The sequence below is a fragment of the Mandrillus leucophaeus genome, unplaced genomic scaffold (assembly GCF_000951045.1).
Source record: "Mandrillus leucophaeus isolate KB7577 unplaced genomic scaffold, Mleu.le_1.0 Scaffold276, whole genome shotgun sequence".
NCBI lineage: Eukaryota > Metazoa > Chordata > Mammalia > Primates > Cercopithecidae > Mandrillus > Mandrillus leucophaeus.
Genome location: NW_012102876.1, coordinates 2,906,526 through 2,920,006, shown reverse-complemented (window position 1 = coordinate 2,920,006; position 13,481 = coordinate 2,906,526). Strand labels below are relative to the sequence as shown.

The 13,481-nt window shown below is 41.0% G+C and overlaps 1 protein-coding gene across 1 annotated transcript in view; it reads right to left on the bottom strand.

Moving 5' to 3' along the window:
• Positions 1-369: 369 nt before the first annotated feature.
• FZD4 (frizzled class receptor 4) overlaps positions 370-13,481 on the bottom strand; it is a 34,347-nt gene continuing 21,235 nt past the window's right edge. The window contains exon 3 of the mRNA XM_011984903.1: positions 370-417. The gene's annotated coding sequence lies outside the window, so the exon portion shown is untranslated. The remainder of the gene's footprint in view (positions 418-13,481) is intronic.

Here is a 13,481-nt window from a genome sequence, read left to right as displayed (position 1 = left end):
GGTATGTTTGTTCACCTTCATATTCCTGCATCTAACAGACTTCCTGGCATATAACAGGTGCACAAAATGTTTGCTGGCTTGAATTAAACTATACCTGCACTGTAGGTCCCAGCCTCATGTGACTATTAAGCAGTTGAAATGTAGTTAGTCTGAATTGATTGTGCTGTGAATGCAAAACACACACCAGATTTTGAAAATTTAGTACCCCTTTTTTGGGGCTACTAAATGTAAAATATTTCATTATTAATTTTTATATTCATTACATGTTAAAATGATAATATATCACATACATCAGGTTCAATAATATATATTATTAAAATTAATTTCACCTGTTCTTGTCTACTTTTTTTTTTTTTTGAGATGGGCTCTCTGTTGCCCAGGCTGGAGTGCAATGGTGTGATTATTGCTCACTGCAACCTTGAACTCCTGGGCTCAAGTTCCACCTCTGCCTCTCAGAAAAATGGAACTACAGGCACACATTACCACACCTAGCTCATTTTTAAAAAATATTTTTGTAGAGATGGGGTCTTGCCGTGTTGCCCAGGGTGGTCTCAAATTCAAGTGATCCTCCCACCTAAGACTCCCAAGTTGCTGGGATTACCAGCATAAACCACCTTCTATTTCTTTAACGTGATTACTGGAAAATTTTAAATTACATGTATGGCTTATACATTATATTTCTAATGGACAGAGCAGAACTAGACTACAGGCCACCAACTGGCTGAAAGGTCATTGAATATGTATATCTCAGACTTTTTTCTCTGGACCTCCTCTCTTGTTAAAGTTACACAAGCTTTACAAGGCATTTTCTAGGTCCAGCATTCTATGATCTTATGAACTTTAGACTACAGTTTCTTATGTAAGAATACTGATTAAGTTGCTAGTCTGGGCCAAACACTTTTGTACACACTGTCATTTAGTCTATATGACAAACTTAAGAGGGAAGAATGACCCTCCTCATTTAATAAGTGTAAAAAGAAGACTCACAGAAGTTAAGAGACTGACTAATGTCACCTGGCTTGTAAGTGGCAGAACTGGCCTGGAATCTTTGCCCGTTTTCTCCAGTTCTTTGAAAGAATTCCCAACAGAAAACACAATTCAAGAGTCAATGTGGGTGCTTTGACTTGGTTATTCCCTATGATATATTTCCTTGAGAAGAATCATGTATCATCAAGATCATTGTAAAACGATATGCAAGAGGCTCCTTAAAGAATGGAGAGGAAGCCCTGGTGCTTCTCAAGCTTGGTAGATCATTGATACCTAGCAGTAAATGTAGGGAGGCTTCTAAGGAGGTAAGATTGAAAGCTGGAAAAGCAGGGGCTGCTGGTGGTTAATTGTTCACCAGATTCAGAAGACACGGCTGGGAGGATAGCGGAGGAGTGAAACATTGACCAGTTCTGATTTAGATGCAGGAATGTGTTAGGGAGGCACAGAAAGGTCGGCACCTGAGACACCTCTCATGAGCAAAATTCTTCTCCCAAAGACTGTGAAAGGAACAGAGAATGTGCTCAGAGAAGAAAGGGGCTGCTGGCCTCAGAGTGCACTTATTTTGCCAACTCCTACAGCCATTTCTAGGGCCTACAACAACAACAAAATGATGAGGTCATGTTTGACTTTTACAACCCACCAAACTCTGTTAAATTTTGGAGACCTGGGACCAAGAAGTAAGGGATAGATAAAACAAAAAATGAGTTAAATAAGATATTGCCCTTGCATTGGAGCCAAACTGGAAAATGCAAACTGGACTTGAAGGCTCTTGGACCTGGGTTCAATTCTTGGCTCCACCTAGCCACTTAATCCTAGGCAATTCAGTGACTCTCAGTTTACTCAACTGGAAAAGTAATAAAACTTACCTCCAAGAGTTGTTATAGTGATTACATGATAATGAGGAAGCTCCTGAGTCCGGTGTAATCAATGTTGAGTTGAAGAGTAGGAAAGACTACATTGTTTAAAATGGTCCAAGGGCTCCCCAAAACCTTTAGTGAAAGGTTCAGTATGGCTTCCTTTCCTCCAAGAGCCCAGCTTATTTCCACAGCTTCCCTCCCACCCTCTGCCTTCTTCACCCCTACCCAACTGGGGTCAGCTTCTGATTTGTGACACTTTTAGAATGAACATCCTGAATGCTGAGACTCAGTATTTCATTCTGTAGCATTTTCTGAAGCCTTTAACTCACCGAGGGGAGTTGACCCCTTCAGAGGCCCTTCTTTAGCACAAGCCGCCAAGTTACCTTTTCCGGGGTTAGCCCTTGGCCCTGTAGGGGTGAGCTTGATCACCCCAGACATCACTTGACAAGGAGCATGCTGCATTTCTCTTAAAACACAAAACAAAAATTTGCTGGCTGGCTGCCCGGTTTCTGTTATGTAGACCCAGATTAAATTTCTCTTGGACTGGTTTGTAGAGCCCCTGGATGTTGGACTGGAAAGTGATTTATGTTTTCTCTTGGCAGGGAATTACCCAAGTGAAAATTGCATTGAAAAATAACTGTTTGACTGGAATGTGTGTGTGTGTGTGTGTGTGTGTGCATGAATGTTCGTATACATTTATATGCATGCCGTAGTCTGGTCTGGTTGATAAGCTGCTTCTCGTTGGTTGACAAGCTTTAGAAGTAGAAAATCAACAGCCAGGAAAAGGGACTTACAAATATGCCAACCTTAATAGTAGCAGGGTTGCCATGATTAAGTTTTAAATTTGATTCTGAACTCCCTGGCAATCAAGGCAAAAATGAAAACATAATCAGGCATGTAGCTCTCAATAACAGAAAGGAAGGCCCTCCTGACCCTTCTTGAAAGCATTCAGAATATTACAACAATAACAACAGTCATTTACTGAGTACTCTCTATGTACCAAGAGCACATTTTGTGCTTGAAACAACCAAACAAATTAGTTTTTTCTTTTATGGTTGAAAAAATTAGGCTCCCAGAGGTGATGACTTTTGTAAGACTTTCCAATTAGTAGCAGTTGAAACCTGAATTACTATCCAAGTATATCTGACTCCAGCTACTAACCAACACTGTCTTTCCAGCCTATAATAGGCATGTCTTCAGCAACATTTTCATAGCAAATGTGCTACTTTTAATGACTGTTTGACCGTCAAGTAGAAATTTCAAAATTTGGGAGTTTGTTTCGTGTCATATTCAAACTGGAAATGAGTTGAGTGAGCCTCAGAGCTTTGCTCCATCCCCTTTCTCATCAAAAAGTAAAGAATAAAACTAAATATATGTTGAGTCTACCAAGCCAGGTGCCCTACATTCATTTCCTTCTTTAAACTTCACCCAAGGCCGGGTGCAGTGGTTCACACCTGTAATCCCAGCACTTTGGGAGGCCGAGGCAGGTGGATCACCCGAGGTCAGGAGTTGGAGACCAGCCTGACCGATATGGTGAAACCCTGCCTCTACTAAAAATACAAAAATTAGCCACACATGGTGACATGCATCTGTAGTCCCAGTTACTCGGGAGGTTGAGGCAGGAGAATCACTTGAACCAGGAAGGTAGAGGTTGCAGTGAGCCAAGATTGCACCACTGCACTCCAGACTGGGCGACAAGAGCAAGACAGAATCTCAAAAAAATAATAATAAATAATAAAAAAATAAATAAACTTCACCCTAAAAAAAGTGTGACTTAGAGTCTTAATAAACGGTTTTTGGTTGCCAGTTGCAAGACCCACCTGAAAGAATTTAAATAAAGGGATACCCATAATTATAAATAATGTGTATCTGGGAGAACTCAAGGGTGGGAAGTGTGGCTGAGCTTCATAAGAGAGACAAGAAGCAGAAACTGGGAAGTCAGAACACTGACTGGACCTACTTCTCCAGAGGGTATTGTCTTTGACCCTGCTTCTCTATGCATCTCTGTTTCGGGGTGAACCTTCTTGTTTCCAAGTACAAAAACCTCCATTAGGGCTATACTCCTGGATTTTGGTTTATGAATTTGGGGAAGGGACCAAGCACTCATAGTTCAACTGTTTCCCCTCGTATTTTCCCCTCCATCTACATGCAGCAGCCTCTGGCTATTCAGGGTTGTCTACGAAAAGTCTCTCTCATTATGTGTTCAGCATTGCCACACTAAACCATGTTTATCTGCAAAAAGCTCATGCGTTACTCCTCCTCTGCCATAACCTCATGAATCCCTTAATTGGTTTGCAAGTGAGGCAAGGAAAGGGGAGGCTACTTATTGGGCCCCCTCAAACTCCAACATGTAGTCAGATAGGGTTACCCAGTCATGGTGTCACCCCCACTTCCCAGATCAAGAATTAACAGAGCCTCTGGATGTTATTCTTAAGTATTTTTTAGATTCTGACTGACCTAACTTGAGTCAGTCCACCGTGGGTCCAATCAGCTCTGCCAGGGGCCTGGAATCATGTGGTACAAACAGAGAGGAGGCGAGTAGCCAGAGAGAAAGAATCAAGGGGCTAAGCAGATACCTCAAGGTTTCTATTATAGGCAGGCGTTGTCATCTGCTTTTCACCAGTGGAGAAATTGCATCTTAGGGAGAAGACAGTCTCACAGCTAATATCAGAGCTAAAAGTCATACTGAGGTCTGATTGACTCTAAAGGTTATATTCCTAACATAGTTATAAGATCTCAGAAGCTGCCCTGAGCTGGCATTCTCTAGTTGGCATTGAATAGAATACCTGGCATCGTGTAAACTATCCCATCGTGTAAAGTATCCCAGTAATACTAATAAGAAATCAGAGTTAAGATTTTACCTTTTCATTTTTTTTGATTTTAAAAATGAGATGGGGTCTCACTATATTGCCCAGTCTGGTCTTGAACTCCTGAGCTCAAGCAGTCCTCCCACCTTGACCTCTCAAAGTGCTGGGATTACAGGCATGAGCCACCGTGCCTGGCCTTACCTTCTCATTTTCAGTGATATCATCTTTTCCTTTCTCCTTCTGAACTACCCTAGAAATATGAGCTGCAAAGATTAATAAAAAGAATACTAGGCTGGGCGTGGTGGCTCATGCCTGTAAGCCAGGAGAGGCTGAGGCAGGAAGATCACTTGAGGTCAGGAGTTTGAGACCAGCCTGGCCAACATAATGAAACCCCGTCTCTACTAAAAATACAAAAATTAGCCATGCGTGATAGCAGGCACCTGTAGTCCCAGTTACTTGGGGGGCTGAGGCTTAAACCCAGGAGGCGGAGGTTGCAGTAAGCTGAGATCGCACCATTGCACTCCAGCCTGGGTGATAACAGAGAAACTCAGTCTCAAAAAAAAAAAAGTGTACTGTACTTGGTCCCAGAAAGTTTCCACTTACAAGTTCCATGTCCTTAAAACGCACAGATTTAACCTTAAGCTCTTTGATCATCATTCAGTTTTTTCTTTTATTTAGCCTATATAGATGTATGTATGTATGTATGTATGTGTACATATGTATATGTTAATGTAATATTAACCATATGTTTTATATACTTATACATATTATACATAAGTATAACATATGTATATGTTAATGTAATATATAAAGCATATGCATTACAAATATTTTATACTTATACATGTATATTATATATAAGTATAATATATGTATATATTATATACTTATACATGTTTAATACATATTACATTAACATACATATACTTATGTAAGTATATAATCCATATGCTTAATATATTACATTAACATATATAAATCTATAATACATATGTTTAATATATAAATGCCTAAGACATATACACCATACCATATAATATGTTATGTATTAATATGTAATACATGTTTTATTATTATATCAACAGATATATTGGATATCTACAACATATTAAGTAATTAAAAATAAAACAAGTCCTACCAGATGCTTATCTCCTAAAGTGAGAAATGCAAATTAAAAGTAACTATACCGAAATAATGTTTTTCTGCTCTCAGATCTCCAAATGTCCAAATGTTCTGCAACACATGTGGGTGAGGCCAAGGGGAAACAGGTGCACTTAAACACTGTGGATGGGAATATGAAGTAGTACAATCCCAATGAAAGCAATTTGCCAAAACTTATTAAACCACAAACTTGGCCGGGCACAGTGGCTCATGCCTGTAATCCCAGCATTTTGGGAGGCTGAGGCAGGCGGTTCATCTGAGGTCGGGAGTTCGGGACCAGCCTGACCAACATGGAGAAACCCAGTCTCTACTAAAAACACAAAATTAGCTGGGCGTGGTGGTGCATGCCTATAATCCCAGCTACTCAGGAAGGCTGAGGCAGGCGAATCACTTGAACCTGGGAAGTGGAGGTTGCGGTGAGCCAAGATCATGCCATTGTACTCCAGCCTGGGCAACAAGAGTGAAACTCTGTCTCAGAAACAAAAAACAAAAAACAAAAAAACCCCCCACAAACTCAAGGCTGGGTGCAGTGGCTCACGCCTATAATCCTAGTACTTTGGGAAGCTAAGGCAGGCAGATCACTTGAGGTCAGGAGTTCAAGACCAGCCTGGCCAACATGGCAAAGCCTCATCTCTACTAAAAATACAAAAATTAACCACACGTGGTGGCACATGCCTTTAATCCCAGATACTTGGGAGGCTGAGGCAGGAGAATCGCTTGAACCTGGGAGGCAGAGGTTGCAGTGAACCAAGATTATGCCTGGATGACAAAGCGAGACTCTGTCTCAAAAATAATAATTTGGGCCGGGCGCAGTGGCTCAAGCCTGTAATCCCAGCAGTTTGGGAGGCCGAGATGGGCGGATCACGAGGCCAAGAGATCGAGACCATCCTGGCTAACACGGTGAAACCCCATCTCTAATAAAAAATATAAAAAATACAAAAAAGTAGCCGGGCGAGGTGGCGGGCGCCTGTAGTCCCAGCTACTCGGGAGGCTGAGGCAGGAGAATGGCGTAAACCCAGGAGGCGGAGCTTGCAGTGAGCTGAGATCCGGCCACTGCACCCCAGCCTGGGCGACAGAGCGAGACTCCGTCTCAAAAACAAAAACAAAAAATTTGAAATACAAACTCGTATACAATTTGTACCAGCAATTAGGTTTCCAGGAAATTATGCTTCAAGTGTTCTCACACTCATAATATCATCTGTATATGATTGTTATTGTGGCATTGTTTATGATAGCAAAAGATTAAAAACAATTTAAATGGCCATCAGCAGAGGCCTAGATCATCTATAAAGTGGAACTCTGGGCATCAATGACAGAGAATGAGGAAGCTCTCTAAGTTCTGAAATGGAAAACTACCAAAATGTAACAGTGTGTGGAAAAAGCAAGGTGCAGAACAGTGTGTAGAGTATGCGTATGTGTAAAAATTATATACATAAGTATTAGCAATACTAATAGTACTAGTAATTACTTATTTGCTAATATATGCAAATACAGTATATTATACTGTAATAGTATTCATTATAATGGTATAGTATGTGTATATATGTTTGTGTATATGTATATGTATACAAAATCTTGTATAGGCATTAAAAAAATCTCTGGGGAAAAAAACTGAAATCAAGAAGTTCCTTTAAAAAGAAAAATGTGGGTTGGGAAGCCAGGCAAATGGGGACATGGATGGGAATAAACTTTTGACAGAATATCTTTTGAGAATTTTGAACCAACATGAATGTATAAGCTATTCAAAAATTGAAATAAATATATGCATTTGTAAATATATGCACTGTCATTTGTAAAACGACAACAGTGCAGTGAATGTTAGGAAGGAGAAGCCCAGGGTCCCACAGGAACATGTAACTTAGTCTGCAGGGCCTAGGGAAACTCCCTGATGAAGTCGCTTTTAAACTGAGACTGGAAGAATAAATAGGCAAAGAGGAAAGTGGATGAAGAATGGCTGACCAGCAAAAGGGACCCCACTTACAAAAACCCTGAGCAGGTAAAGAGCTTCACAGTCAAGGAGTAAAAACATACACAGTATGGCCAGAACACAGAAAACCAGGGGAAAGGGAGATGCAGGAAGGAGTAGCCAAAGCTGAAAGCAAAGTGAGGGCCAAATCGTGCAGGCTACGTGAAAAATATCTGGACTTGCTCCTAAAGGCAATGGGAAGCCATTGAAGGAGTTTAAGCGGGAAAGTGATGGGATCAAGGTTATGTTTTAAATGGATTGCTCTGGAGCCTATGAGGAGAAATGACTGGAGGAAGCAAGATTGGATGTTGACAACTCATATATCTGACAAACTACTCTGGAAAACTGTCTGGCAGTTTCTTATAAAGTTAAACATACATCTACCCTATGACCTAGCAATTTCATTCTTGGGTATTTATCCAAGTTAAATGAAAACATATGTTCACAAAATATTTGTACAAAATTTCTTATAGCAGTTGTATTCATAGTAGCAAAAATGATGTAGGAAAAAGCCACTAAATTTCTACCAAAAAATGAATTAATAAGCAAATTGTGGTGTATTTCTACAATGGAATACCACTCAGCAATACAATGGAAGGAATTCCTCATACACACAACATGAGTGAGTCTTAAATCCATGAAAAAAAAAAGCACAGATATGTACATACTGTATGATTCCAATGATATAAAATGAAATCAATGTACAGAAAAATAGTCCCTAGTAATAGAAATCAGAAAGTAGTTGCCTATGGGAAGGAGACATTGACTGGAAAGAAAAAAACAAAGAATTATTCTGGGGTGACGGAAATATTGTATCTCTTTTTGCACATGGTAGTTACCCAGTGTATACAATTGTCCAAACTCATCAAAGCAAAACAGCTGGACTTGTGCTTTTTATTATCCCGAGCTCAGGCGACCCATTCACCTTGGCCTCCCAAAGTGCTGGGATTACAGCATGAGCCACCATTCCCAGCATGCTTTTTATTATCTATTAAGTATACTTCAAGTTTTAAAAAAGAGTGGACCTTGAGGAAGATAGGAGGCAACTGTAATAATCCAGAGAAAGGTGATGGCAGCCTGGTCCCCTATTACTGAGGACCAAATAAAATAACATGTATAAGAGGGCAAATAATAAATCTTCATGCAAACCATGAAGCTCTATGCGAACTGTGAACCTTTGTGTGAAAGTGAGGACCGAGTCTAACTTAAACCCCATCAAATTTTGGAGGTGATGGGGACTTCCAAAATTGCCCCCGAGGCAGTCCCATTGTTGGCAATGAAGGACTTGGGGGTGATTAATCATGATCATCTGGTTGGTTTGTCACAGTTTGGCAGGAAGTGGGACCAATGACTCCTGAGAGTCATCAGAATACTTGACCTTGGGGGCAAAAGGCGGGGGAGGGGCAGGAGCTGCTTTTGCCAGAAGTCGTTTTCTACTGAAAACTGGGCTTTCCCAAACAAGAAGTGTATTCAGCTGCTGGGCTGGAGTCTTGAATTTATTTTTTTGTATAATTAGGGTTTGAAGTATACAGCAAAAAAGGAAGCAGACTGTCAGTTCCTGATGCAGGGGCCATCACCATCAGTGACACGGCCACCCAGCCTTCAGAAGAGTTTGCTGGGGGCTGAGAGTGTGTGGGAAATACACGGGGGCTGCTTGCAAGCATCTGCCTCTGAGTGCAGACAGGTTTGGAGAAACAGCTGTGTGGAAATCAGGCAAAAGTCATCTGAAGAACTGTTCACTCACCATTTAACTGAATTCAACTTTGTTTCCATGCCATTTTTTTCAGTGTTAATAAATCTCTGATTATTTGCTTTAATTTAATGTTGATTTTGTTTTCTCAAAACTACTTGGAATGAGCAGACACAGCTGGATCCTCCCTATTTACCCCAGTGGATGCTAAATGCCCTGGTGAAGAGGAGACATCCCTGCACAAAGCAGAGCTGTGGATTCTCTGACCTCCTTGAAGACCCTCTTCTGAGCTGCAGTGGACATTTGTCATATTTTTATTAATGGGTGTCTGTCATAAAATCTCCCTCTGTAAGGGTTGGTCACTGTTGTGGCTTCTCTAGATGTGAGGTTGGACTCACCTTCCATACCAAAAGTGCACAAAATCACACTCACACTCTCTCGTTCACACATAAACACTCACTCATAGAACCCTGGCACAATCTGAGGGTCAGTAATTGACTTTGGCTCAGCACACCAAGTGGTCTTGCCCTGAAGTGTGAATCTCAGGGAAGCAATACAAAAACAGGCAGTGGGTGGGTGGCTATCTCTGGAGACAGCTGGAGGTCGTCCTTTCAAAAGCAGGCTGGCTGGCATGCTGACCAAACTACTCCTACCAAGGTGCCATTGCCGTGGTTCCTTTGGCTTGACTCTCCCCTAATTTCTACTCATTTCTAAGGTTAATTCTCTTTATTCTCCAATACCCACTCCAATACATTTCCTTCCATTTGTGTTCTCCAGAGTCTGTTTTTATTGCTGACACCTAAGACAGTGCATAATCATAAGCCAGTGTGATTTCATTTCCTACTTGAAGCCTTTAAAGAAAATGCTCTCAAGCAGTATCTCAGACACCCAAATCAAAGGTGTTACTTGTGTGGCAATGGAAAGACACCTGAGCAGGTGGGCATGGGAACAGAGGAAGAGGAATAGAAAAGAGGAAGGGAAAAGAGAAAGTACTGCACATTTCATACCTACTATAGTCTAGGACTGAGGATACAGCAATGATCAACATAGGCAGAGGCTCTAACAGATGCCAGGAGCCAGCTAGGCATTTGTCTGGCTACCTTATGATAACATCATAGGGAGGGAGGTGCTCCCATATCCCAAGTGGGAAGAGTGTGGCTTAGTGAGGCTGAGAAACTTGTCCTGGGCCACACAGCAGATGACTATTGGAGCTGGAATCGGAACCAGATCTCATTCCTAACCACATCTGCCCTTTCCACTACATAAATTTGCTAGACAATGGTGGGTAAACCACACACCTTTTTTTCTTTTCATATTTTAATTTCAGTGTTGTAGCCATGATTTGGAATGAGCCCACCTGAGCCTAATGATGTAACAAGATCACTGGATTATATATGTACTTACTTTAAAAACACAAGGTAGAAAACTTTACTGAGTCCATGAAAAGAAAAGCTGGAGGCACGTCAAAGCCTGTTTTGATTTAAGTGGAATAGATCCAGCTTGAGTGTAAATTCGAGACTGTGTTTGCTTGTGTCACACTCTATTTTTCAAATTACTTTCATATGTCTCGTTTCATTTATTTCCCCTAGTTCTAGATGGGAAAACTGAGGCCTGGGACTTGAAATAACAGATGTATGTTTGCATAGCAAATTATGAGAGCCAAAACTCAAACCCATTCTGTCTCACTGTACCTCACTGCTTCTTTCAGCACACAATAATTATTCTTGTACCAAGTAAGTTTAACAAAGTGACTTGGATCGATTCATTCTGATGATTTGAGTTAGCTCCTGGGATCATTTGGGTAAATGTTAGGCCCACATCTCTTTCCAAACATATTCCATCTCTCTCTCTCTTCAGTTTACTTCTTAACTTTTTTCTGTATTTTCACCTCTCCTCCCTCATCATACCTCCCTTCCTTTCTCTGTTAAACTCCTCCCCTTCTCTTCTTTCCTCCCTTCCTCTCATCCTCTCACCCACAAAAACATTTGTTTGTCTTACATAGGGATAGTGTCATGTGACTGGGTGGCTGAAATGAGAAGTATCTTTTAAGCTCCTGGAAGCAGAATATTTTCTTATGGATTTTTTATTGTTTGGATTGTTTTGCCAGGCTAATGAAAAAAGACTCCGAGGTCCCCTTATCTCAGGCCAACTAGAGGATGCCTTCAAGTTTTTGTTTTTCTTCCCAAGCTGGTTCCTTACAAATGCATCCAGAAGGTCATTCCCAGGTCCCCAAGATAGTGGTGGGTAATCAATCACATCCAGGACATCAGCATTACAGCAGATAAGCTCATGCATGGGAGGATTTGGGAAAGGAGAAAGGGGAGCCTAAACTGTCCCTGAACCATGTGCTCCAGCAAAGGCAAGCTGAGGGATTACTTTTTCTAGGACTTCACTGGGACAGCCACAAGTATATTCTAGCTCCAATGACCATTCTTCCCTTTTGATTTTTGACTCAAAACAAATAAAAATACACATACATAAAATGCTTAAACATTTCCTATATAATCTGATAATTGCAATTCAGCAAGCAATAAAGATTGTGTGATTGTGTTTAATAGCTCCAAGGGCTGGGTCCACACAGGGCCCCCAGGCAATAACTAATCCCTCTGAAACAAACAGAGAGGACAACTCCAGACCTGGCTTTGCCAAGGACACGATTTGTAAGCTTATTTAAGCCACCTAATTTCTCTAGGCCTCAGAGTCCTCAACTATAAAATAATGAGCTAGTTTATTATTATTTTTTAGCTAGTTTATTATTTCAACCAACGCTTATTAAACATCCACTTTGTGTCACGCTTTGTGCAAGAAGCTGGAAATATTTTTAAAGTATAGACACAGTATCTGTTCTCAGAGGGTCTCAATGTTTAATGGGGGAAAAATGCATCATAAGAGAAAAGTGCTGTGGAAGGGCAAAGGTAAAAGCAACTCAGCCTAGGAGCTTATCTTTAGGTTTCTTCCCAACTCCAAAGTCTACGTGCTTGGCATTTTTTGTCTGTTCATTTTGTTTTGGCTGTCTTTTCACATGAATGTATGTTATTTCATTCTTTCTTGACTAGTTGTTTTCAAATCATTGTTGTCATTGTCAACATTACCAATTACCAAATACATATTGTTTAATTACCCCAACAACTCTAAAAGTTAGACATTATAATCACTATTTTTTATACAATAACACTGAAGCCCAGAGAGGTTAAGTAACTTACCCAAGCTCACATAGCTAGGAAGTTATAGAACTGGGATCGGAGTTGACCCCCATCAACTCCAAAGTACATGCTCTTTCTACTACTTGGTGCTGCCTCAGGTATATGTAGCCACTTAGGACAAACAACACCATTTGCAGGAGCCGGTGTGAAATAAAAATATGAGGCCCTTTGTTCAAATATTATTGAAAATTTCAAGACAGCAACAGCAAAGCATTAAACAAAGCACAAGGCCTGTCTAAGCACAGGGCTCTGAATGACTGCCCATGTTGCACACTAGGAATCCAGCCCTGCCAGCCACAATTCAGTTTGCAGTGGCATCTCCCACTGAAGCAGAAAAGCTTCATAGCAAGTTGCAGGCCCAGATCACAGTCGCAGAATGTTTCAGTGATCATGCTTCACATGTAGGATTTCTGGCATTATCCAGAGGGTTCATTGTGAACCACCTGGCAGGATTTGAGTGCTCTGTGTGGTAGCTTTTTCAGAGTAGCCCTGGCACCTAACCTAAAGAATATTAATATCATTTCTGGTAATGCCAATTACTTTTTTTCTGAGATGGAGTTTTGCTCTTATCACCAGGCTGGAGTGCAATGGCACGATCTGTTCACCACAACCTCTGCCTCCCAAGTTCAAGTGATTCTCCTGCCTCAGCCTTCTGAGTAGCTGGGATTACAGGCATGTGCCACCATAGCTGGCTAATTCTGTATTTTTAGTAGAGGTTTCTCCATGTTGGTCAGGCTGGTCTCGAACTCCTGACCTCAGGTGATCCACCTGCCTTGGCCTCCCAAAGTGCTGGGATTACAGGCATGAACC